Raw genomic sequence first — 23,239 nt, 5'->3', positions numbered from 1 at the left:
CTTCTCTCTCTGGATGTCCTTCACTCTTCGGCTCTCTCTTGATTGGCTTCTGTTTTCTCCTCTTTCTGGATTTTCTCCTGTTCTCTCATCTATCTGGAAGAGCTTCTGTTCCCTCCTCTCTCTGGATGCCCTACTTTTCTCTCTTCTATGTGGAGGCCATTCTGCCCTCTCCTCTCTCTGGATGACCTTCTTTCTTCTCCTATATCCCTATGCCCTTCTGTCTTCTCCTCTTTCTGGATACCCATCAATTCTCAGCTCTCTCTACATGCCCTTCTGTACTCTATTTTCTCAGGATGCCCTTAAGTTCTCTCCTCTCTCTGGATGTTCTTCTGTCTTCTCCGCTCCCTGAATACCGTTCTTTTCTCTACTCTCAATGGATGTCCTTCTATCTTCTCTCTCTGATTGCCCGACAATATTCTCCTCACTCTTGAGATCCTTCTGTCTTCCCTTCTCTCTAGATGAACTTCTGTTCTTTACACTCACTGGGTGCCATTCTGTCCTCTCCTCTCTCAGGATGCCCTTCTGTCTTCTCCTCTCTCTGGATTCCCTGTTTGTCTTCTCCTCTTGCTAGATGCCCTTCTGTCCTCTATCTCTCTGGATGCCTCTCTGTTCTCTCATCTCTCTGGAGGCCCTTCTGTGCTCTCCTCTCTCTGGATGCCCTTCTGTCCACTCCTCTCTCTGGATGCCATTCTGTCTTCTCCTCACTCTGGATGCCTGACAATTTTCTCCTCACTCTGGATATCCTTCTGTCTCCTCTTCTATCTAGATGCCCTTCTATTCTCTCCTCTCAAGGGATGCCATTCTGTCCTCTCCTCTGTCTAGATTCACTTCTGCTTCCTTCTCTCTCCAGAGGCCCTTCAGTTTCTTCTCTCTCTGGATGTACTTCAGTCTTCTGCTCTCTTTGGATGGTCTTCTGTTCTCTCCTCTTTCTGGATTCTCTAAAGTTCTCTCATTTCTATGGTTGATTATCTGTTCTCTCCTCTCTCTGGTTGTCCTTCTGTCCTCTCCTCTCTCTGGATCCTCTTCTGTTTTCTCTTTTCTCTGGATGCCCCTCCATTGTCTCCTCTCGCTGGATGCCCTTGTGTCCTCTTCTCTCTCTGGATGCCCTTCTGTTCTCTCCTCTCTCTGAATGCCCTTCTGTCTTCTCCTCTCTCCTGATGCCCTTCTGTTCTCACCTCTTTCTGGATGCCCTTCTGATCTCTGCTTTCTCCAGATGCCCTTCTGCCTTCTCCTCTCTCTGGATTCCCTTCTGTCTTCTCGTCTCTATGGATGCCATTCTGTCCTCTGCTCTCTGTGGATGCCCTTCTGTCTTCTCCTCTGTCTGATGCACTTCTGTTCTCTCCTCTCTCTTAATTTTTTTATTTTTCTTCTCCTCTCTCTCAATGCTCTTCTGTCTTCTCCTCCCTCTGGATGCCCTTCTGTCTTCTCCTTTCTCTGGATATCCTTCCGTTCTCTCCTGTCTCTGGATGCCCTTGTGTCCTCTTCTCTCTCTGGATGCCCTTCTGTCTTCTCCTCTCTTCAGATGCCCTTCTTACCTCTCCACTCTCTTGATGCTCTTCTGCCTTCTCCTCTCTCTGGATGCCCTTCTGTCTTTTATCTCTCTATGCCCTTCTGGTCTCTCGTCTCTCCGGCTTCTTTTCTGTTCTCTCCTCTCTCTGGATGCTCTTCTGTTTTCTCCTCTATCTGGATGCCCTTCTGCTCTCTCCTCTCTTTGAATGCCCTTCTCTTCCCTTCCCTCTCATGCCCTACTCTCTTCTGCTCTCTCTGTATGCCCTTGTTCTCTCTCATCTCTCTGGATGCCCTTCTGTTCTCTCCTCTCTCTGGATGCCCTTCTTTCCCCTCCTCTCTCTGAATGCCCTTCTGTTCTCTTCTCTTTTTGGATTCCCTTCTGTTCTCTACTCTTTTCAGATGCCCTTCTGTCTTCTCCTCTCTGTGGATGCCCTTCTGTCTTCTCCTCTCTCCTGATGCCCTTCTGTTCTCTCCTTTATCCAAATGCCTTACTGTTCTCTCCTCTCTCTGGATTCGCTTCTGTCTTCTCCTTCTCTGGGTGCCCTTCTGTTCTCTCCGCTTTCTTGGTGCCCTTCTGTCTCTCCTATATCTCGATGCCCTTCTGTCTTCTCCTTTCTCTAGATGCCCTTCTGTGTTCTCCTCTCTCTGGATGTCCTTCAGTCTTCTGCTCTCTCTGGATGGGCTTCTGTTCTCTCCTCTTTTGGGATTTTCTCCTGTTGTATCATATTTCTGGATGTGCATCTGTTCTCTCTTCACTCTGGATGTCCTTCTGTCTTCTGCTATCTCTGGATGCCCTTCTGTTTTCTCCTTTCTATGGTTGCCCTTCTGTTCTCGCCTCTCTCTGGATGCCCTTTTCCTTTTTCTTCTCTCAGGATACCTTTCTGTTCTATCCATTCTCTGGATGCCCTTGTGTCCTCTTCTCACTCTGGATGCCCTTCTGTTCTCTCCTCTCTCTGGATTCCCTTCTGTCTTGTCCACACTCTTAATGCACTTCTGTTCTCTCTTCTCTCTAGATGCCCTTCTATTTGCTCCTCTACATAGATGCCTTTCTGTGTTCTCCTCTCTCTGTATGGACTTCTTTAATCTTTTCTGTGGATGCCCTTCTGAACTTTAATCTCTCTGAATGCTCTTCTTTTCTCTCTTCTCTCTTGAAGGCCAATCTGTCCTCTCCTCTCTCTGGATACTCTTCTGTCTTATCCTATCTCCAGATGCCCTTCTTTCTTCTCCTTTTCTGGATAGCCTTCTGTTCTCAGTTCTCTATACATGCCCTTCTGTCCTCTATTCTCTCTGGATGCCCATAGGTTCTCTCCTCTCTCTGGATGTTCTTCTGATTTCTCCGCTCTCTGGATACCATTCTATTCTCTACTCTCCCTGGATGCCCTTATGTCTTCTCTGCTCTCTGGATGCCCTTCTGTCCTCCCATCTCTGTGGATGTGTTTCTGTCTTCTCTTCTCTCTGGAGGCCCTTCTGTCCTCTATTCTCTCTAGATGCTCTTCTGTCCTCTCCTCTCTCTAGATACCTTTCTGTTCTCTCCTCTCTCCGGATGCCCTTCTGTCTTCTCCTCTCTCTGAATGCCCTTCTGTTCTCTCCTCTCGCCGGATCCCCTTCTGTCTTCTCTGCTCTCTGGATGCCCTTCTTTTCTCTCCTCTCTCTAGATGCCTTTCTGTTCTCTCCTCTATCTAGATGCCCTTCTGTCTTTTCCTCTCTCTGTATGGCCTTCTTTACATTTTTCTGAGGATGCCCTTGTGCCCTTTCCTCTCTCTGGATGCCCTTCTTTTCTCTCTTCTCTCTGGAAGACATTCTGTCCTCTCCTCTCTCTGTATGACCTTCTCTCCTCTCTTATCTCTTGAAGCCCTTCTGTCTTCCTCTCGTTCTGAATATCCTTGTGTTCTCTGCTCTCTCTTCATGCCCTTCTGTCCTCTATTCCCTCTGGATGCCCTTATGTTCTCTTCTCTCTCTGGATGTTCTTCTGTCTTTTCCCCTCTCTGGATACTGTTCTATTCTCTACTCTCCCTGGAGGCCCTTCTGTTTTCTCAGCGCTCTGAATGTCCTTCTGTTCTCATCTCTCTGTGGATGTGTTTCTGTCTTCTCCTCTCTATGGATGCCCTCCTGTTCTCTCCTCTCTCTGGTTGCCCTTCTGACCTCTCCTCTCCATGGATGCCCTTCTGTCTTGTCCTCTCTCTGGATGGCTTTCTGTTCTCTCCTCTCTCTGAATCCATTATGTCCTCTCCTTCTCTGGATGCCCTTCTTTACTCTCATCTCTCTGGATGCCCTTCTGTCCTCTCCTCTCTCAATGTCCTTCTGTACTCTTTCTTTCTCAATGCCCTATCCTCTCTCTGGATTCCCTGTTTGTCTTTTCCTCTCGCTGGATGCCCTTCTCTTCTCTCCTCTCTCTAGATGCCCTTCTGTCCTTTACTCTCCCTGGATGCCTCTCTGTTCTCTCATCACTCTGGATGCCCTTCGGTGCTCTTCTCTCTCTGGATTCCCTTCTGTCCTTTCCTCTCTCTGGTTGACCGACAATTTTCTCCTCACTCTGGATATCCTTTTGTCTTCTCTTCTCTCTAGATGCCCTTCTGTTCTCTCCTCTCACTGGATGCCATTCTGTCCTCTTCTCTCTTTTTTTTCTGTCTTCTTTTCTCTCCGGATGCCCTTCAGTCTTCGTTTCTCTCTGGATGCCCTTCTGTCTTCTCCTTTCTCAGGATGCCCTTCTGTTCTCTCCTCTTTATGGATGCCCTTGTGTCCTCTTCTCTTTCTGGATGTCAGTCTGTTCTGTTCTCTCTCTGGATTCCCTTCAGTTCTCTCCTCTCTCTGGATTCCCTTCTGTCTACTCCTCTCTCTGGATGCCCCTCTGCTCTCTCCTCTCACTGGATGCCCTTCTGTCCTCTCTTTTGCCGGCTTCTCTTATGTCTTCTCCTCTGTTTGGATTCCCTTATGTCTTCTCCTCTCTCTGGATGCTGTTCTTCTCTCTCCTCTCTCTGGATGCCCTTCTGTTCTGTCCTCTCTCTGGAAGCACTTCTGCTCTCTCTTCTCACTGGATGCAATTCTGTTCTCTCCTTTTGCTGGATTCCATTCTATCTTCTCCTCTCTCTGGATGCTGTTCTATCCTCTTTTCTCTCTGGATGCCCTACTGTCTTCTCTTATCTCTGAATGCAGTTCTGTTCTCTTCTCTCTCTGGATTCCTTATTTTTTTCTCCTCTCCCTTGGTGCTCTTCTGTAATCTCCTCCCTCTGGATAACCTTCTGTCTTCTCCACTCTCCCAATGCACTTTTGTTTCTAGTCTCTCCGAATGCCCTTCTGTTCTGTCCACTCTCTGGATTCTCTATTGTCTTCTCCTTCTCTGGATGCCCTTCTGTAGTCTTCTCTTTCTTGGTGCCCTTCTGTTCTCTCCTCTATCTAGATGCCCTTCTGTCTTTTCCTCTCTCTAGATGCCCTTATGTTTTCTTCACTCTCTGGATATCCTTCAGTCCTCTTCTCTCTCAAGATGTCCTTCAGTATTCTGCTCTCTCTCGATGGGCTTCTGTTTTCTCTTCTTTCTAGATTCTCTCTGTTCTATCATATCTATGGATGTGCTTCTGTTCTCTCTTCTCTTGGGATGTCCTTCTGTCCTCTCCTCTCTCTGGATGCCCTTCTGTCTTCTCCTTTCTCTGTTTGCCCTTGTGTCCTCTTCTCTCTCTGGATGCCCTTCTGTTCTCCCTTCTCTCTGGATGCCCTTCTGTCCTCTCCTCTCTCAGGATGCCCCTCTGTCCTCTTCTTCATCTAGATTCATTTTCTCTTTTTCTCTTTCCGGATGTACTTCTGTTCTCTTCTCTCTCTAGAAGACCATCTGTTCTCTTCTTTATCTAGATGCCCTTTTGTCTTCTCGTCTCTCTGTATTGCCTTCTTTACTCTTTCTGTGGATGCCCTTCTTCCCTCTACTCACTCTGGATGACCTTCTGTCTTCTCCTATATCCCAATGCCCTTCTGTCTTCTCCTCTTTCTGGATACCCTTCTGTTTTCTGCTCTATCTACATGCCCTTCTGTCCTCTATTCTCTCTGGATGCTCTTATATTCTCTCCTCTCTGGATGTTCTTCTGTCTTCTCGGCTCTCTGGATACCATTCTATTCTCTACTCTCCCTGAATGCCCTCTGGCTTCTCTTCTCTCTGGATGCACTTCTGTTCTCCCCTCTCAGTGGATGTTTTTTTGTCTTCCCTCTCTGGATGCCCTTCTGTTCTCTAATCTCACTAGATTCCCTTCTGTCCTCTACTCTCTCTGAAAGATCTTCTGTTCTCTACTCTTTCTGGATGCCCTTCTAACCTCTCCTTTCCATGGATGCCCTTCTGTCTTCTCCTCTCACTGGATGGCTTTCTGTTCTCTCCTCTCTCTTGATCTCATCTGTCCTCTCCTCTCTCTGGATGCCCTTCTGTCCTCTCTTCTCTCTGGATGCATTTCTGTCCTCTCCTCTCTCTGGATGCCCTTCTGTCCTCTCCTCTCTTTGGATGCCCTTCTGTTCTCTCCTCACTCTGGATTTCCTATTTGTCTTCGCCTCTCGCTGAATGCCCTTCCCTTCTCTCCTATCTCAAAATGCCCTTCTGTCCTCTATTCTCTCAGAATGCTTCTCTGTTCTCTTGGCTCTCTGTATGCCCTTCTGTGCTCTCCTCTCTCTGGATGACTTTCTGTCCTCTCATCTCTCAGGATGGCCTTCTGTCTTCTTCTCTCTCCCTATGTCCTTCTGTTCTCTCATCTCTCCGTCTTCCCTTTCTCTGGATGTCCTTCTGTATTCTCCTATGTCCCGATGCCATTCTGTATTCTCTTTCTGGATGCCTTTCTGTTCTCTGCACTCTCTAGATGCCCTTCTGTCCTCTCTCTTCTATGGATGCCCTTCTGTTCTCTTCTCTCCCTAAATGCCCTTCTATCCTCTCCTCTATCAGGATGCCTGTCGGTCCTCTTCTCCGTCTGGATGCCTTCTCTTTTCTCCTCTTTCCGGATGCTTTTTTGTTCTCTCCTCTCTCTGGATGCCATTCTATCCTTTCCTCTCTCTGGATGCCCTTCTGTCTTCTCCTTTCTCTGTTTGCCCTTGTGTCCTCTTGTCTCTCTGGATGCCCTTCTGTTCTCTCTTCTCTCTGGATTCCCTTCTGTCTTCTCCTCTCTCTGGATGACCTTTTGTTCTCTTCTTTCCCTGGATGCCCTTCTGTCCTCTCCTCTATCAAGATGCCCATCTGTCCTCTTCTTCATCTAGATTCCTTTTCTCTTCTCCTCTTTCCGGATGTCCTTCTGTTCTCTCCTCTCTCTGGAAGCCTTTCTGTCTTCTCCGCTCTCTGGATGCCCTTCTGTTCTCTTCTTTCTCTAGAAGACTATCTGTTCTCTCCTTTATCTAGATGCCCTTCTGTCTTCTCATCTCTCTGTATCGCCCTTTTTACTCTTTCTGTGGATGCCCTTCAGCCCTCTCCTAACTCTGGATGACCTTCTGTCTTCTCCTCTTTCTGGATACCCTTCTGTTTTCTTCTCTATCTACATGCCCTTCTGTCCTCTATTCTCTCTGGATGCTCTTATATTCTCTCCTCTCTCTGGATGTTCTTCTGTCTTCTCGGCTCTCTGGATACCATTCTATTCTCTACGCTCCCTGGATGCCCTTCAGTTTTCTCTGCTCTCTGGATGCCCTTCTGTTCTCCCCTCTCGGTGGATGTTTTTCTGTCTTCTCCTCTCTCTGGATGCCTTTCTGTTCTCTCATCTAACTAGATTCCCTTCTGTCCTCTACTCTCTCTGAAAGATCTACTGTTCTCTCCTCTCTCTGGATGCCCTTCTGACCTCTCTTCTCCATGGATGCCCTTCTGTCTTCTCCTCTCACTGGATGGCTTTCTGGTCTCTCCTCTCTCTGGATCCCATCTGTCCTCTCCTCTCTCTGGATGCCCTTCTGTCCTCTCCTCTCTCTGGATGCATTTCTGTCCTCTCCTCTCTCTGGATGCCCTTCTGTCCTCTTCTCTCTCTGGATGCCCTTCTGTCCTCTCCTCTCTCTGGATGCCCTTCTGTTCTCTCCTCACTCTGGATTTCCTACTTGTCTTCGCCACTCACGGGATGCCCTTCTCTTCTCTCCTATCTCAAAATGCCCTTCTGTCCTCTATTCTCTCAGGATGCCTCTCTGTTCTCTCGGCTCTCTGTATGCCCTTCTGTGCTCTCCTCTCTCTGGTTGCCTTTCTGTCCTCTCATCTCTCTAAAAGCCCTTCTTTCTTCTTCTCTCTCCCTATGCCCTTCTGTTCTCTCATCTCTCCGTCTTCCCTTTCTATGGATGCCCTTCTGTATTCTCCTATGTCCCGATGCCATTCCGTATTCTCCTCTTTCTGGATGCCCTTCTGTTCTCTACACTCTCTAGATTCCCTTCTGTCCTCTCCCTTCTCTGGATGCCCTTCTGTTCTCTTCTCTCCCTGAATGCCCTTCTGTCCTCTCCTCTCTCAGGATGCCTGTCAGTCCTCTTCTCTGTCTTGATGGTTTCTCTCTTCTCCTCTTTCCGGATGCCCTTTTGTTCTCTCCTCTCTCTGGATGCCATTCTGTACTCTCCTCTTTCCGGATGCCCACCGGTCATCTCCTCTCTCTAGATTCCCTTCTGCACTCTCCTCACTCTGTATGCCCGTCTGTACTCTCCTCTCTCTGGAAGCTCTTCTGTCTTCTCCTTTCTCTAGATTCCCTTCTGTCTTCTACTCTCTCTGGATGCCCTTCTGTTCTCTCCTCTTTCTGTATGCTTTTCTGTTCTCTCCTCTCTCTGTATTGCCTTCTGTCTTCTACTCTATCTGTGTACCATTTTGTCGTCTCCTCTCTCTGGATGCCCTTCTGTCTTCACTTCTCTCTGTATGTTCTTTTGTTCTCTCCTCACTCTGGATTCCTTTTTAGTCTTCTCCTCTCTCTGGATGTCCTTTTGTCTTCTCCTTTCTCCAGATGCCCTTCTGTTCTGTCCTCTCTTCCAATGCCCTTCTGTCTTCTCTCTCTGGATGCCCTACCATTCACTCCTCACTCTAGATTCCTGTCTGTCTTCTCCTCTCTCTGGATGCCCTTCTGTTCTGTCCTATCACTGGATGCCCATCTGTCCTCTAATCTCTGTGGATGCCCTTCTGTCTTCTCCTCTCTCCCTATACCCATCTGTTCGCTCGTCTCTCCTTATGCCCTTCTGTCTTCTCCTCTCTCTGGATGACTAAAAATTTTCTCCTCACTCTGGATGTCCTTCTGTCTTCTCTTCTCTCTAGATGTCCTTCTGTTCTCTCCTCTCACTGGATGCCATTCTTTTCACTCCTCTCTCTGGATGCCCTTCTGTCTTCTTCTCTCTCTAGATGCCCTTATGTCCTCTTCTCTCTCTTGATGTCCTTCAGTCTTCTGTTCTATCTGGACGGGCTTCTGTTTTCTCCTCTTTCTGGATTCTCTAATGTTTTCTCATCTCTCTGGATGTGCTTGTGTTATCTGTTCTCTCGGGATGTCCTTCTGTCCTCTCCTCTCTCTGGATGCCTTTCTGTCCTCTCCTCTCTCTGGATGCCCTTCTTTCTTCTCCTTTCTCTTGATGCCCTTCTGTCCTCTATTCTCTCTAGATGCCTTTCTGTACTTTCATTTCTCTGGATGCCCTTATGTGCTCTCGTCTCTCTGGATAACCTTATGTCTTCTCCTATCTCCCGATGCGCTTCTGTCTTCTCTTTCTGGATGACCTTCTGTTCTCTCCTCTCTCTGGATTCCCTTCTGTCTTTTTCTTTCTCTTGATGACCTTCTGTCCTCTCCTCTCTCTGGATGCCCTTCTGTCCTCTATTCTCTCTAGATGCCTTTCTGTACTCTCATTTCTCTGGATGCCCTTATGTGCTCTCGTGTCTCTGGATAACCTTCTGTCTTCTCCTATCTCCCGATGCCCTTCTGTCTTCTCCTCTTTCTGGATGACCTTCTGTTCTCTCCTCTCTCTGGATTCCCTTCTGTCTTCTCCTTTCTCTTGATGCCCTTTTGTTCTCTCCTCTCTCCGGATGCCATTCTGTCTTCTCTCTCTGGATGCCCTTCAGTTCTCTGTTCTCTATGAATGCCCTTCTGTTCTCTCTTCTCTCTGGATGCCCTTCTCTCTTCTCCTCTCTCTGGATGCTCTTCAGTTCTCTCCTGTCTCTAGATGCCTTTCTGTTCTCTCCTCTATCTAGATGACCTTCTGTCTTCTCCTTTCTCTGTATGGCCTTCTTTATTCTTTTCTGTGGATGCTCTTCTGCCCTCTCCTCTCTCTGGATGCCCTTTTTTTCACTCTTATCTCTGGATTACATTCTGTCCTCTCCTCTCACAGGATGCCCTTCTGTGTTCTCCTATCTCTTGATGCCCTTCTTTCTTCCTCTTTTTATGGATACCCTTCTGGTCTCTGCTCTCTCTTTTGCCCTTCTGTCTTCTATTCTCTATGGATGCCCTTATGTTCTCTCTTCTCTCTGGATGTTCTTCTGACTTCTCCACTCTCTGGATACCATTCTATTCTCTACTCTCCCTGTATGCACTTCTATCTTCTCTGCTCTCAGGATGCCCTTCTGTTCCCCCTTCTTGGTGGATGCTCTTCTCCATCTAGATTCCTTCTCTCTTCTCCTCTTTCTGGATAACCTTCTATTCCCTCCTCTCTTGAAGCCCTTCTGATTCTCTGCTCTCTGGATACCCGTCTGTTCTCTCCTGCCTCTGGATGCTCTTCTGTTCTCTCCTCTCTCTGGATGCTCTTGTGTCCCCTTCTCACTGTGGATGCCCTTCTGTTCTCTCCTCTCTCTGGATTCTTTTCTGTCTTTTCTGATCTCTGGATGCCCTTCTGTTCTCTCCTCTCTCTAGATGCCCTTCTATTCGATACTCTATCTGGATGCTCTTCTGTCTTCTCCTCTCTCTGTATGGCCTACTTTACTCTTTTCTGTGGACACCATTCTGCACTTTCCTCTGTCAGGATGCTGTTCTTTTCTCTCTTCTCTCTTGAAGGCTATTCTGTGCTCTCCTCTCTCTGGATGCCTTTCTGTTCCTTCTTCTCGGTGGATGTGTTTGTGTCTTCTCCTCTCTCTGCATGGCTTTCTGTTCTCTCCTCTCTCTGGATGCCCTTCTGAACTCTCCTCACAATGGACATCCTTCTTCACTTTCCTCTCTTTGGAGGTCCTTCTGTCCCTCTTCTCTCTGGATGCCCTTCTCTCCTCTCCTCTCTCTGCATGCCCTTCTGTTGTCACCTCTCTCTGGATGCCCTTTTGTCCTCTCCTCTCTATGGATAACCTTCTGTTATCTCCTCTTTCTTAATGCCCTTCTGTTCTCTCTTCTCTCTTGATGCCCTTCTGTCTTCTCCTCTCTCCGGATGTCCTTCTGCTCTCTCCTCTCTCTGGATGCCCTTTTGTCCTCTCCTCTCTATGGATAACCTTCTGTTCTCTCCTCTCTCTTAATGCCCTTCTATTCTCTTCTGTCTCTTGATGCCCTTCTGTCTTCTCCTCTCTCTGGATGTCCTTCTGCTCTCTCCTCTCTCTGGATGCCCTTCTTTTCTTGCTTCTCTCTGGATGCTCTTCTGTCCTCTTTTCTCTCTGGATGCCATTCTGTCTTCTCCTCTATCCCTATGCCTTTATATCTTCTCCTCTCTCCAGATGCCCTTCAGCTCTCTTCTCTCTCTGGATGCCCTTCTATCTGCTCCTCTCTGTGGATGCCCTACTGTCTTCTCCTCTCTCCCTATGCCCTTCTGTTCTATCATCCCTCCTGATGCCCTTTTGTCTTCTCCTCTCTCTGGATGCCTGGCAATTTTCTCCTCACTCCTCACTTCTGTCTTCTCTTCTCTCTATATGCCCTTTTGTTCTTTCCTCTCACTGGATGCCATTCTGTACTCTCCTCTCTTTGTATGCCCTTCTGTTTTCTTCTCTCTCTCTGGAAACCCTTCAGTCCACTTCTCTCTCTGGATGTCCTTCAGTCTTCTGCACTCTCTGAATGGGTTTCTGTTTTCTCCTCTTTCTGGATTCTCAAATGTTCTATCATCACTCTTGATGCGCTTCTGTTCTCTCTTCTCATGGGATGTCCTACTGTCCTCTCCATTCTCTGGATCCGTTTTGTCCTTTCTTCTCTCTAGATGCCTTTCTGTCCTCTCATCTCTAGATGCCCTTCTGTCTTCTCTCTCCCTATGCCCTTCTGTTCTCTCCTCTCCCCTGATGCCCTCTGTCTTCTCCACTCTCTGGATTCCCGACAATTTTCTCCTCACTCTGGATACCCTTCTGTCTTCTCCTCTCTCTAGATGCCTTTCTGTTCTCTCCTCTCACTGGATGCCATCCTGTCTTCTTCTCTCTCCGGATGCCCTTCTGTGTTCTCCTCTCTCCAGATGCCCTTCAGTCCACTTCTCTCTCTGGATGTCCTTCAGTCTTCTGCTCTCTCTGGGTGGGCTTCTGTTCTCTCCTCTTTCTGGATTCTCTCCCATTCTCTCATCTCTCTGGAGGTGCTTCTGTTCTCTCTTCTCACGAGATGTCCTTGTGTCCTCTCCTCTCTCTGGATGCCCTTCTGTCTTTTCATTTCTCAGTTTGCCCTTCTGTTCTCTCCTCTCTCTGGATGACCTGGTGTCCTCTTCTCTTTCTGGATGCCCTTCTGTTCTCTACTCTCTCTGGATTCCCTTCTGTCTTCTCCTCTCTCTGGATGACCTTCTGTTCTCTTCTCTCCCTGGATGCCCTTCTTTCCTCTCCATGTAGGAAGCCGCAGTTACTCTGTGATACAGAGTAAAGCCTCATCTGTGGTAACTACCCAAATTCTGCCTCTCATGCTTCTCTTCCAAGGGTGAAAAGGGGACATGCGAGGTGCACGCAACATCTGGTGCCGAGAACCCGGGAATTTCAAGGCGCTGCGGAAGGCCCCTGAGACTCGGGGAGGGTTAAAAGACTACTGGATTCGAGGTACGTCTTTGGAAGTTATGCCTGGGGTAGAAGCCTTTGTTGCAGGTAGATATTCACCCATTGCCACCGCAACAATAGCTAGCCTCTTGTTTGCGTTGCTTTCAGCTATTAGGGCAAGTCAAGAGGTTTCAAGACTGGTCTGCTAAAGGCTATCAGAACTGGAGCATGTTAGCCGGCATCAGGCCAAAGGGTCTGGGGGTCAGGCAAAAGAGCCTGGAGATATAGAGTACTCAAAAGGAACAAGGACTACTGCAGAGTCCATTAAGCTTATGAAACCTCCACCGGCAGGTGGAGAGAGGTCGGAGGAAAAAAGGATCCTCCTTTATTACAGAATCTTTGGGGAAGCATCTGCGCTCTGCTACCTGCAGCGGCTTGCAGCCTGGCAGAGGGAGAACAAGAGAGCGTGGCGTGATAGGCAGACAGAGGAGGGAGGCAGTCTGCCCTGGGAATCTGCTTTCCAGCGGCGGGCAAGCGGGGAGTGCCCCACGAGCTTTGAGCAAACAATACCAGTGATAGAACAGATGATCTTTGAAAATGCCACAGCTAAATGCTGTACAGCCATTGTCCCTCGTAAGAAAAAGAGGCTACAAAATTGGCTAAGGCCCTGCTGTGGCCTGGACAGGGAAGCTGTTTATGCTTATTCCACAGGTGAAAACAATTCAATTTGGGTCCCTACGCAGCTGGTACAGATTGTGAAGAATGAAGCTGGATTACAAGATTATGGTTCTGAGTCTCCTGACACTGATGTTCGAGTTGGCGATAAGTATACCACTGTGGGACATAGTTAGATCTTGGCCTGTTCTCTGGCCAGTATATTCAAATTCTACAGTGCTACCTTTTGTTTACAGCTATTTGAGTGTTACTTACAAAAGAGGCTTTAAAACATAGTTAAAATGCCAATATTTCATTGGCTACAGTTGGTAGCTCAGCCAAGAATTTGAAAATTTTTGATTTGCCTATGTTTATAGAAAAAAGATACAACACGTGTCTTTTAAGGTTTACAGTTTAAATTTAAGGTTTTAAGTTAAAATCAAAACCACACAATTCGGCCTAGCCAAGCCTCAGAGAGCAGGCAGAGGGAGGTTAAGCACATTTACATTTGAATTAAGACAATGCAGACTTAGCTGCAGAAGCCCAGGTGCTAAGCATTCCCTTTTGTTCTAGGTCGGTCCTAGAAATGTGCTTACGGGAATTTGTCTCTTGTCTTCATTGTTTCTTGTGAGAAGAGAGATAAATCTAAGACTCAAAGACTTTACAACAGTCTGTGGGCTAAAAGTTATGATTTTAATTCCTTTATATTCAAAGTTGTTAAAAATGACATGCTTTGGATTCTTCTAATATATATAACAATTATTAGAAGATAAGGTTGGCTTTTATCTGATATATTCATTGGACTAAAAAAGATTGGTTATTAAATTAATCCAAAATAAAGTTCAAATTTAAGATTTATACACCCTAACTTGCCTACTCCAGCTGCCATTTCAGTAAATGCTTATATAAAAAATGTTTTTATACCTTCCCTTTACATTTCTGGTAAAGGTGAAAGGTTTACAGGCAGTAAATTTATTCATAATTTTTAAGAGCCCATGAAGCGATATTTGTTAGAAATAATTGCTTCAGAAAATGGTTAATTGTTTTACATTTTATATATACAAATATTTTTGCTGCTTTAATACAAAAATTAAGAGGTTAAATCTTTTGGTGTGTATTATTCATTGTGTGATACTTTATTAGTGGATTTCTCTAAAAAAGTTTTTTTCTGCAAGCCATTGCTCCAATATAACGAGCTTTAAAAATTTTTAGAGTACGTGTTACTCCAAAAAAGGATTCAAAGACAGTGTCTTTTCAATTTTTGAGATAGTTGGGACTTGAGAAATGGCTCAGCCGTTAAAGGCCAGACTTTTAAAATATAAAAGCTGAACTCCCAGCAGCCACATGGTGGCTTACAACCATTTGTGGTTGGGATCTAACGCCATCTTCGGACTTGTGAGTGTACATGCAAAAGAAAATGGTTTACTTTTAATCTTGATTTGCTCTTAGTGATTTTTAAAAGTTGTTAAGAGACATTGTTTGGCTAAAGCCTCATCTTAAGCTTACCATAGGAGGATTTAAACGTCTGTTTGATGTTTTCAAAGGGATGCAAGTCCTAAATGAAATCATATGTATATTTTCTTGAGTATATCCTGCTTCAACACAATTAAATTATGTGTGGTAGCCACTGTTTAGAATGTTAAAAAGGGTGTATCTGCCATTGTCTTTTTGAATGATATGTTTCATGAAGTACAGAATGTTTCGGCTACAAGATTTAATATCTCTAGCCATTTGAATAACATTAAAATTAATAAGGTGTTTAAGAATACATCTGCACAACCGGTGTCGGTGTGTGTAGACCCTCCATTTTTCTTTATGTTATCCAACTTTCAGAATAATTCTGATATCTTGGATTGTAAAAATGTTACATGCCTTTTGGCACAATGTTGGAATGGATCACTAGACCTAGCCATGGTTAATCAAGTTACAGCAGCTACTGTTGTTAATCAAATTTCAGAAAAGACCTCTAAGGCTTTGACCATTTTACAGAAAGTGGATGCATATCAGACATCCTGTTGGTCAATCAGAGAGTTGATTTGCTTGAAGCACATGTGGAGCAGCTCACAGATGTGGTTCAAATAAGCTGTGTGTCAGCAACCCCACATCCAGGTATTACACCTCTGAGATTTCCTAAATAGCTGTGGTACCTGAATAGTAGGTTGACAGCTGTTGCACTCCTGGGAGCTATACTCCATTGCACAGGGATGGGTTCAAAGCCATAATCTTTCTGCTTATTTAAAAGAGAATTGGAATGGGGAGTTGGACCAGATGCAGCAGCAATTGCAGATCCGGATTTTGAGCCTTGATGGAACTCGAGTGGACCCTGTTACACCTGGCGATTTTACTTCTTGGCCTACCTCCGCCTTTTCCTTCTTTTTTTCTCTCTTTCTTAAAGGGTGGGAATAGGCCTGCTTGGTACAGCCCTATGTTGTGGACTGGTGTTCATGATGGTCGGTCTGTAAGCTCAGAGCCCAGCAAAAACGTGACAAGGCCGCGAGTGCCCAAGCACTCACAGCCTTGAGCAAGCATCTCCCCCTGAAATTTGGCTATCTAGGCTAAGAAAGTAGCCAATGACTGAGACCCTCAGTCGATGCAACCCAAGGGTTCAGCCCATTGCACTGGGTCGATGAGAGGTCTAAGTCCAGCCAGCCCTTGCCTAAATAGCTGTGGTACCTGAATAGTAGGTTGACAGCCCTTGCACTCCTGGGAGCTATACTCCATTGCACAGGGATGGGTGTCAATTCCTCTTTACATCCCCTTAGCCCTTGCACCCAGAGGACTTGTTTCCATTGCACCTGGAAGGGTAAGCGAAAATTTTCAGGCTATAAGGTCTTGATCGCTTATTCCCCCAAGATGGAGTTTGGTTGATTGGTCTTGAGTTCGAATCTTGATTGGTGCTGTGCTTAATAGGCAAAAGGCTGTTCCATATTAATAATTTAAATGGGGGGAGATGTAGGAAGCCACTGTTAACGGTGGTATAATCCACCATTCCAAGATGGCGTGGACATCGTGTCATCTCCACTAGTAAACAGTAACTGCGCAGCTGCAAAGGCAGAAAGCCCGCCAAAATCACTGCCAATCCCGAGGCATAATATTGGGTATTGAGTGAACAGCCAATCAGAAGTCAATATGTGACTCTAGGGTGTATTTAAGCTAGGCCTTTTCATGCCCTTGGCCCTTTTGCATTTTCCACATCTGTGATACAGACTAAAGCCTCGTCTGTGGTAACTACCCAAATTCTGCCTCTCGTGCTTCTCTTCCTCGGGTGAAAAGGGGACACAGGAGGTGCGCGCAACATGTCCATGCTCAAGATGACAGTCTGTGCTCTTCTCCATCTAGATTCCTTCTCTATTCTCCTCTTTCCAGATGCCCTTCTGTTCTCTACTCTCTGTGGAAGCCCTTATTTCTTCTCTGCTCTCTGGATTCCATTCTGTTCTCTGCTCTCTCTAGATGCCCTTCTGTTCTCTCCTCTATCTAGATGCCCTTCTGCCCTCTCCTCTCTCTGGATGCCCTTATTTTGTCTCTTCACTCTGGAGGCCATTCTGTCCTCTCCTCTCTCTGGATGCCCTTCTATCTTCTCCACTCTCTGGATGTCATTATGTTCTCTTCTCTCTGTGTATGCGTTTCTATCTTCTCCTCTCTCTGGAAGCCCTTCTGTACTCTCCTCTCTCTAGATGCCCTTCTAACCTCTCCTCTCCATGTATGCCCTTCTGATCTCTCCTCTCTCTAGATGCCCTTCTGTCTTCTCCTCTCTCTGGATGGATTTCTGTTTGCTCCTCTCTCTGGATCCCGTCTGTCCTCTCCTCTCACTGGATGCACTTCTGTGCTCTCATCTCTCTAGATGCCTTGCTCTTCTCTACTCCCTTTAGTTGCCTTTCTGTCCTCAATTCTCTCTGGATGCCTTTCTGTTCTCTCCTATCCCTTGATGCCCTTCTTTTCTTTCCTCTTTCTGGATGCACTTCTGTTCTCTCCTCTCTCTGGATGCCCTTCTGTCTTCTCCTCTATTCGGATGTCCTTCTGCTCTCTCCTCTCTCCGGATGCCCTTTTTTTCTTGCCTCACTCTGGATGCTCTTCTGTCCTCTCCTCTCTCTGGATGCCATTCTGTCTTCTCGTATCTCCCTATGCCCTTTTGTCTTCTCCTCTCTCTGGATGAGCAACAAATTTCTCCTCACTCTGGATACCCTCCTGTCTTCTCCTCTCACCAGATGCCCTTCTGTTCTCTTGTCTCACTAGATGATATTCTGTCCTCTCCTCTCTCTGTATGTCCTTCTGTCTTCTCCTCTCTCCTGATGCTCATCTGTTCTCTCCTCTCTCCAAATGCCCTTCTGTTCTCTCCTCTCTTTGGATTCACTTCTGTCTTCTAATTCTCTGGATGCCCTTCCGATCTCTCCTCTTTCTGTATTCTCTTCTGTTCTCTGACCCCTCTGGATGCCCTTCTGTCCTCTCCTTTCTGGAGGGCCTTCTGTCTTCTCCTCTCTCCAAAGGACCTTCTGTTCTCTCCTCCCTTTAGATTCCCTTCTGTCTTCTCCTCTATTTGGATGCCCTTCTGGTCTCTCCTCTCTCCGGATGCCCTTCTGTCTTCTCCCCTCTCTGGATGCCCTTCTGTTCTCTCCTCTTTCTGGATTCCCTATTTTTTGTTTCCTCTCTCTGCATGCCATTCTGTCATCTCCTCTCTCTGGATTACCTTCTGTTTTCTCCTCTCTCCCGATGCCCATCTGTTCTCTCCACTTTCCGAATAGCCTTCTGTTCTCTCTTCTCTCTGGATTCACTTCTGACTTCTCCTTCTCTGGATGCCATTCTGTTCTCTCCTCTCTGGAGGTCCTTCTGTCTTCTCCTCTATCCGAATGCCCTTCTGTTCTCTCTTCACTTTGGATTCCCTTCTGTCTTCTCCTCTCTCTGGATGCCCTTATGCTCTCTCCTCTCTCTGGATGCCCTTCTGTTCTCTCCTCTCTCCAGATGCCCTATAATCTTCTCCTCTCTCTGGATGCGCTTCTGCTCTCTCCTCTTTCTGGATGTGAAGACCCTCATACTCGGGAGACCCTTCCTCAAGCCTCCAGAAATATCGACCACCCAAAGATCACAAGAAACCATACCTGGATGCAATCAGCAGAGGCTTTATTAAGGAAGTAAGCCAGTGGTCAAAATGACAAGCTCTTTAGCTCCAAGAGCAAGGTTTTTGGCCCCGAGTGGTGGGTTAAAGTGTCTTTTATAGGATGGGGTGGAGAAAGGAAGGCATTTTCACGCACTTACACATGAATGGTTGTATTTTTGCGCGCTTAAACATGAATGGTTGCATTTTCCCGTGGTTACACATGATTGGTTGTTTTACAAATTTTGAACATAGCACTGGGAAGACCAAGGGAGGGGTAACCAATGACATTGGAACATTTCAGAGGAATCTAACCCAAATGATATAGAGTCATGAGAAATCTCTCTGCACATTCATTCTTCTCAAAAAATGTGGTTTTTACCATGCTATTGTGTCCTATCCTGCCATTTACCAACTATTTCAGATTAAATATCTTTGCTTATTCCTGCTATAGCCCCACCTATGTGGCAGCATCTTTTATCTGTGGTCAGGAATGTGTCTTCCTGCCTTGGGCAAGGCTTGAGGAATGTAATCCAGCAAGTGTCCTTCACCTAGAATGTGAAGGCATGAAATCTTATTTTCAGTTCCGTGTTCTATAAGGCAAAAAAATTTACACTTATTTCAAAAAATGGCCTTTATAATTTTTCACTCTACAGATGCCCTTCTGTTCTCTCCTCACTTTGTATGCCCTTCTGTCTTCCCCTCTCTCAGGATGCTTTTCTGTTCTCTCCTCTCTCTGGATTCTTTCTGTTCTCCCCTAACATTTGATGCCCTTCTGTTCTCTCCTCTCAAGGGATGCCATTCTGTCCTCTCCTCTCACTGGATGCCATTCTGTCCACTCCTCTCTCTGGATGCCCTTCTGTCTTCTACCCTTCCTTATGCATTTATGTTCTCTCCTCTCTCTGGATGACCTTCTGTCTTCTCCTCTCTCCCGATACCCTTCTGTTCTCTCCTCTCTCCGAATGCCCTTCTGTTCTCTCCTCTCTCTGGATTCACTTCTGTCTTATCCTTCACTGGAGGCCCTTCTGTTCTCTCCTGTTTCTGGATGCCCTTCAGTTCTTTCCTCTATCTAGATGCCCTTCTGTCTTCTCCTCTCTCTGTTTGGCCTTCTGTACTATTTTATATGGATGCCCTTCTTTGCTCTCCTATCTCTGGATGCCCTTCTGTCTTCTCCTCTTTCTGGATGCCCTTCTGTCTTCTCCTCTCTCTGGATGCCCTTCTGCTCTCTTCTCTCTCTGGATGCCCTTCTGTTCTCTAATCTCTCTGGATGCCCTTCTGTTCTCTCCTCTCTCTCTGGATTCCCCTCTGTCTTCTCCTCTCCTTGATGCCCTTCTGTTCTCTCCTCTTTCTGGATGCCCTTCTGTTCACTCCTCTCTCCGGATGTCCTTCTGTCTTCTCCTCTTCCTGGATGCCCTTCTGGTCTCTCCTCTCACTGGATGCCCTTCTTTTCTCTCCTCTCTCCGGATGCCCTTCTGTCTTCTCCTCTCACTGGATGCCCTTCTGCTCTTTCCTCTCTCTGGATTCGCTTCTGTCTTCTCGTTCTCTGGATGCCCTTCTGTTCTTTCCTCTTTCTGGATGCCCTTCTGTTCTCTCCTCTATCTAGATGCCCTTCTGTTTTCTCCTCTCTCTGTATGGCCTTCTGTACTACTTTTATGTGGATGCCCTTCTTTGCTCCCCTCTCTCTGGATGCCCTTCTGTCTTCTCCTATCTCCAGATGCCCTTTTGTTTTCTCTTCTTTCTAAATGCCCTTCTGTCTTCTCCTCTCTCTGCATGCCCTTCTACTCTCTCCTGTCTCTGGATGCCCTTCTGTTCCCTCTCTCTCGGGATGCCCTTCTGTCTTCTCCTCTCTCTGCATGCCCTTCTGCTCTCTCATCTCTCTAGATGCCCTTCTGTTCTCTCCTCTCTGGATGCCCTACTGTCTTCTCCTATATCTGGATGCCCTTCTGTCTTCTACTCTCTCTGTATGCACTTCTGTTCTCTCCTCTCTCTGGATTTTCTTCTGTCTTCTCCTCTTTCTGGATTCCCTTCTATCTTCTCCTTTTTCTGGATGCCCTTCTGTTCTCTCCTCTCTCTGGATTCCATTCTGTTCTCCCCTAACATTGGATAACATTCTGTTCACTCCTCTCACTGGATGCCATTCTGTCCTCTCTTCTCTCTGGATGCCCTTCTGTCTTCTCCTCTCTCTCTCGATGCCCTTCTGTTCTCTCCTCTCTCCAAATGCCCTTCTGTTATCTCCTCTCTCTGGATTCTCTTATGCCTTTTCCTTCTCTGGATGCCCTTCTGTTCTCACCTAATACTTGATGCCCTTCTGTTCTCTCCTCAATGTAGATGCACTTCTGTCTTCTCCTTCCGCTGTATGGCCTTCTGAACTATTTTATGTAGATGCCCTTTTTGCTCCCCTCTCTCTGGAAGCCCTTCTGTCATTTTCTATCTCCCGATGCCCTTCTGTCTGCTCCTCTTTTTGCATGCCCTTCTGTATTCTCCGCTCTCTGGATGCCCTTCTGTTTTCTCCTCTCTCTTGATGCCCTTTTGTCTTCTCCTCTCTCCTTTGTTCTATCCTCCCTCGGGATGTGCTTCTTCCCTCTTCGCTCTCTGGATGCCCTTCTGTTCTCTCCTCTCTCTGGATGCCATTCTGTCTTCTCCTCTCTCCCTATGCCCTTCTCTTCTCTCATCTCACCAGCTTCCCTTTTTTCTTCTCCTCTCTCTGGATGCACTTATGTTTTCTCCTCTGTCCGGATGCCCTTCTGTCTTCTCCTCTCACTGGATGCCCTTCTGCCCTCTCCTCTCTCTGGATGTACTTCTGTCCTCTCCTCTCTCTGGATTTACTTCTGTCTTCTCCTCTCCATTGATGCCCTTCTGTTCTCTATTCTTTCTAGATGTCCTTCTGTTCTCTCCTCTCTCAGGATGCCCTTCTGTCTTCTCCTCTCTCTCTCAATACCCTTCTGCTATCTCCTCTCTCTGGATGCCCTTCTGTTCTTTCCTCTCTCTGAATTCCCTTCTGTCTTCTTCTCTCTCTGGATGCAGTTCTATCCTCTTCTCTCTCTGAATGCCCTTCTGTCTCTTCCTCTCTCTGGATGCATTTCTGTCCTCTCCTCTTTCTAGATTCCCTATTTTTCTTTTCCTCTCTCTGGATTCCCTTCTGTCATCTACTCTCTCCGGATGCCATTCTGTCTTCTCTTTTCTCTGGATACTGTTCTATCTTCTCCTTTATCTTGATGCCCTTCTGTCTTCTCCTCTCTCTGGATGCACTTCTGTTCTCTCCTCTTTCTGGATTCCCCATTATTCTTTTCCCTTCTCTGGATGCCCTTCTTTCATCTCCTCTCTCTCTGGATGATCTTCTGTCTTCTCCTCTCTCCCAATGCCCATCTGTTTTCTCCTCTCTCTGACTGCATTTTTGATCTCTCTTCTCTCTGGATTCGCTTCTGTCTTCTCCTTCTCTGGATGCCCTTCTGTTCTCTCCTCTCTTTGGATGCCCTTGTGTCCTCTTCTCTCTGGATGCCCTTCTGTTCTCTTCTCTTTCCAGATGCCCTTCTGTCCTATCCTCTCTGGAGGCCTTTCTGTCTTCTCCTTTCTCTGAATGTCCTTCTTTTCACTCCTCTCTTTGGATTCCCTTCTGTCTTCTCCTCTCTCTGGATGCCCTTCTGCTCTCTTCTTTCTCTGGATTCTCTTCTGTTCTCTCCTCTCTCCGGATGCCCTTCTGTCTTCTCCTCTCTCTGGATTCCCTTGTCTTCTCTCCTCTCTGGATTCCCTTCTGTCTTCTCCTCTCTCTGGATGCCATTTTATCCTCTCCTCTCTCTGGATGCACTTCTCTCCTCTCTTTTTGCTGGATTCCCCATTTTTCTTTTCCTCTCTCTAGATGCCCTTCTGTCATCTCCTCTCTCTGGAGGACCTTCTGTCTTCTCCTCTCTCCCAATGCCCATCTTTCTCCCCTCTCTCCGAATGCAATACTGTTCTTTCCTCTCTCTGGATTCACTTCTGTCTTCTCCTTCTCTGGATGCACTTCTGTTCTGTCCTCTCTCTGGATGCCCTTTTGTTCTCTTCTCTTTCCGGATGCCCTTCTGTCCTCTCCTCTCTGGAGGCCCTTCTGTCTTCTCCTCTCTCCGAATTCCCTTCTGTTCTCTCCTCTCTTTGGATTCCCTTCTGTGTTCTCCTCTCTCTGGATGCCCTTCTGCTCTCTCCTCTCACTGGATGCCCTTCTGTCCTCTCTTTTGCCGGCTTCTCTTATGTCTTCTCCTCTGTTTGGATGCCCTTCTGTTCTCTCCTCTCTCTGGGTGCCCTTCTGTCTTCTCCTCTCTCTGGATGCCCTTCTGTTCTCTCCTCTCTCCCGATGCCCTATTGTCTTCTCCTCTCTCTGGATGCCCTTCTGCTCTCTCCTTTCTCTGGGTGTGAAGACCCCATACTCGGGAGACCCTTCCTCAAGCTTACAGAAATCTCGACCACCCATAGATCACAAGAAGCCATACCTGGATGCAATCAGCAGAGGCTTTATTAGGGAAGTAAGCTGGTGGTCAAAACAACAAGCTCTTTAGCTCCAAGAGCAAGGTTTTTGGCCCTGAGTGGTGGGTTAAAGTGTCTTTTATAGCATGGTGTGGGGAAAAAAGGCATTTTCACGTGCTTACACATGAATGGTTGCATTTTCGCGAGCTTACACATGAATGGTTGCATTTTCCCGCGCTTACACATGAATGGTTGCATTTTTTTTGTAGTTACGCATGATTGGTTGTTTTACAAATTTTGAACATAGCACTGGGAAGACCAAGGGAGGGGTAACCAATAACAGTGGAACATTTCAGTGGAATCTAGCCCAAATGATATAGAGTCATGAGAAATCTCTCTGCACATTCATTCTTCTCAAAAAATGTGGTTTTTACCATGCTATTGTGTCCTATCCTGCCATTTACCAACTATTTCAGATTAAATATCTTTGCATATTCCTGCTATAGCCCCACCTAGGTGGCAAGATCTTTTATCTGTGCTCAGGAATGTGTCTTCCTGCCTTGGGCAAGGCTTGAGGAATGTAATCCAGCAAGTGTCCTTCACCTGGAATATGAAGGCCTGAAATCTTATTTTCAGTTCCATGTTCTGTAAGGCAAAAAATCTACACATATTTCATAAAATGGCCTTTATAATTTTTCACTCTACAGATGCCCTTCTGTTCTCTCCTCACTTTGTATGCCCTTCTGTCTTCCCCTCTCTCGGGA

Source organism: Arvicanthis niloticus, chromosome 25, assembly GCF_011762505.2.
Source record: "Arvicanthis niloticus isolate mArvNil1 chromosome 25, mArvNil1.pat.X, whole genome shotgun sequence".
Taxonomy (NCBI): Eukaryota; Metazoa; Chordata; class Mammalia; order Rodentia; family Muridae; genus Arvicanthis; species Arvicanthis niloticus.
Note: the sequence above shows the minus strand (reverse complement) of the source record.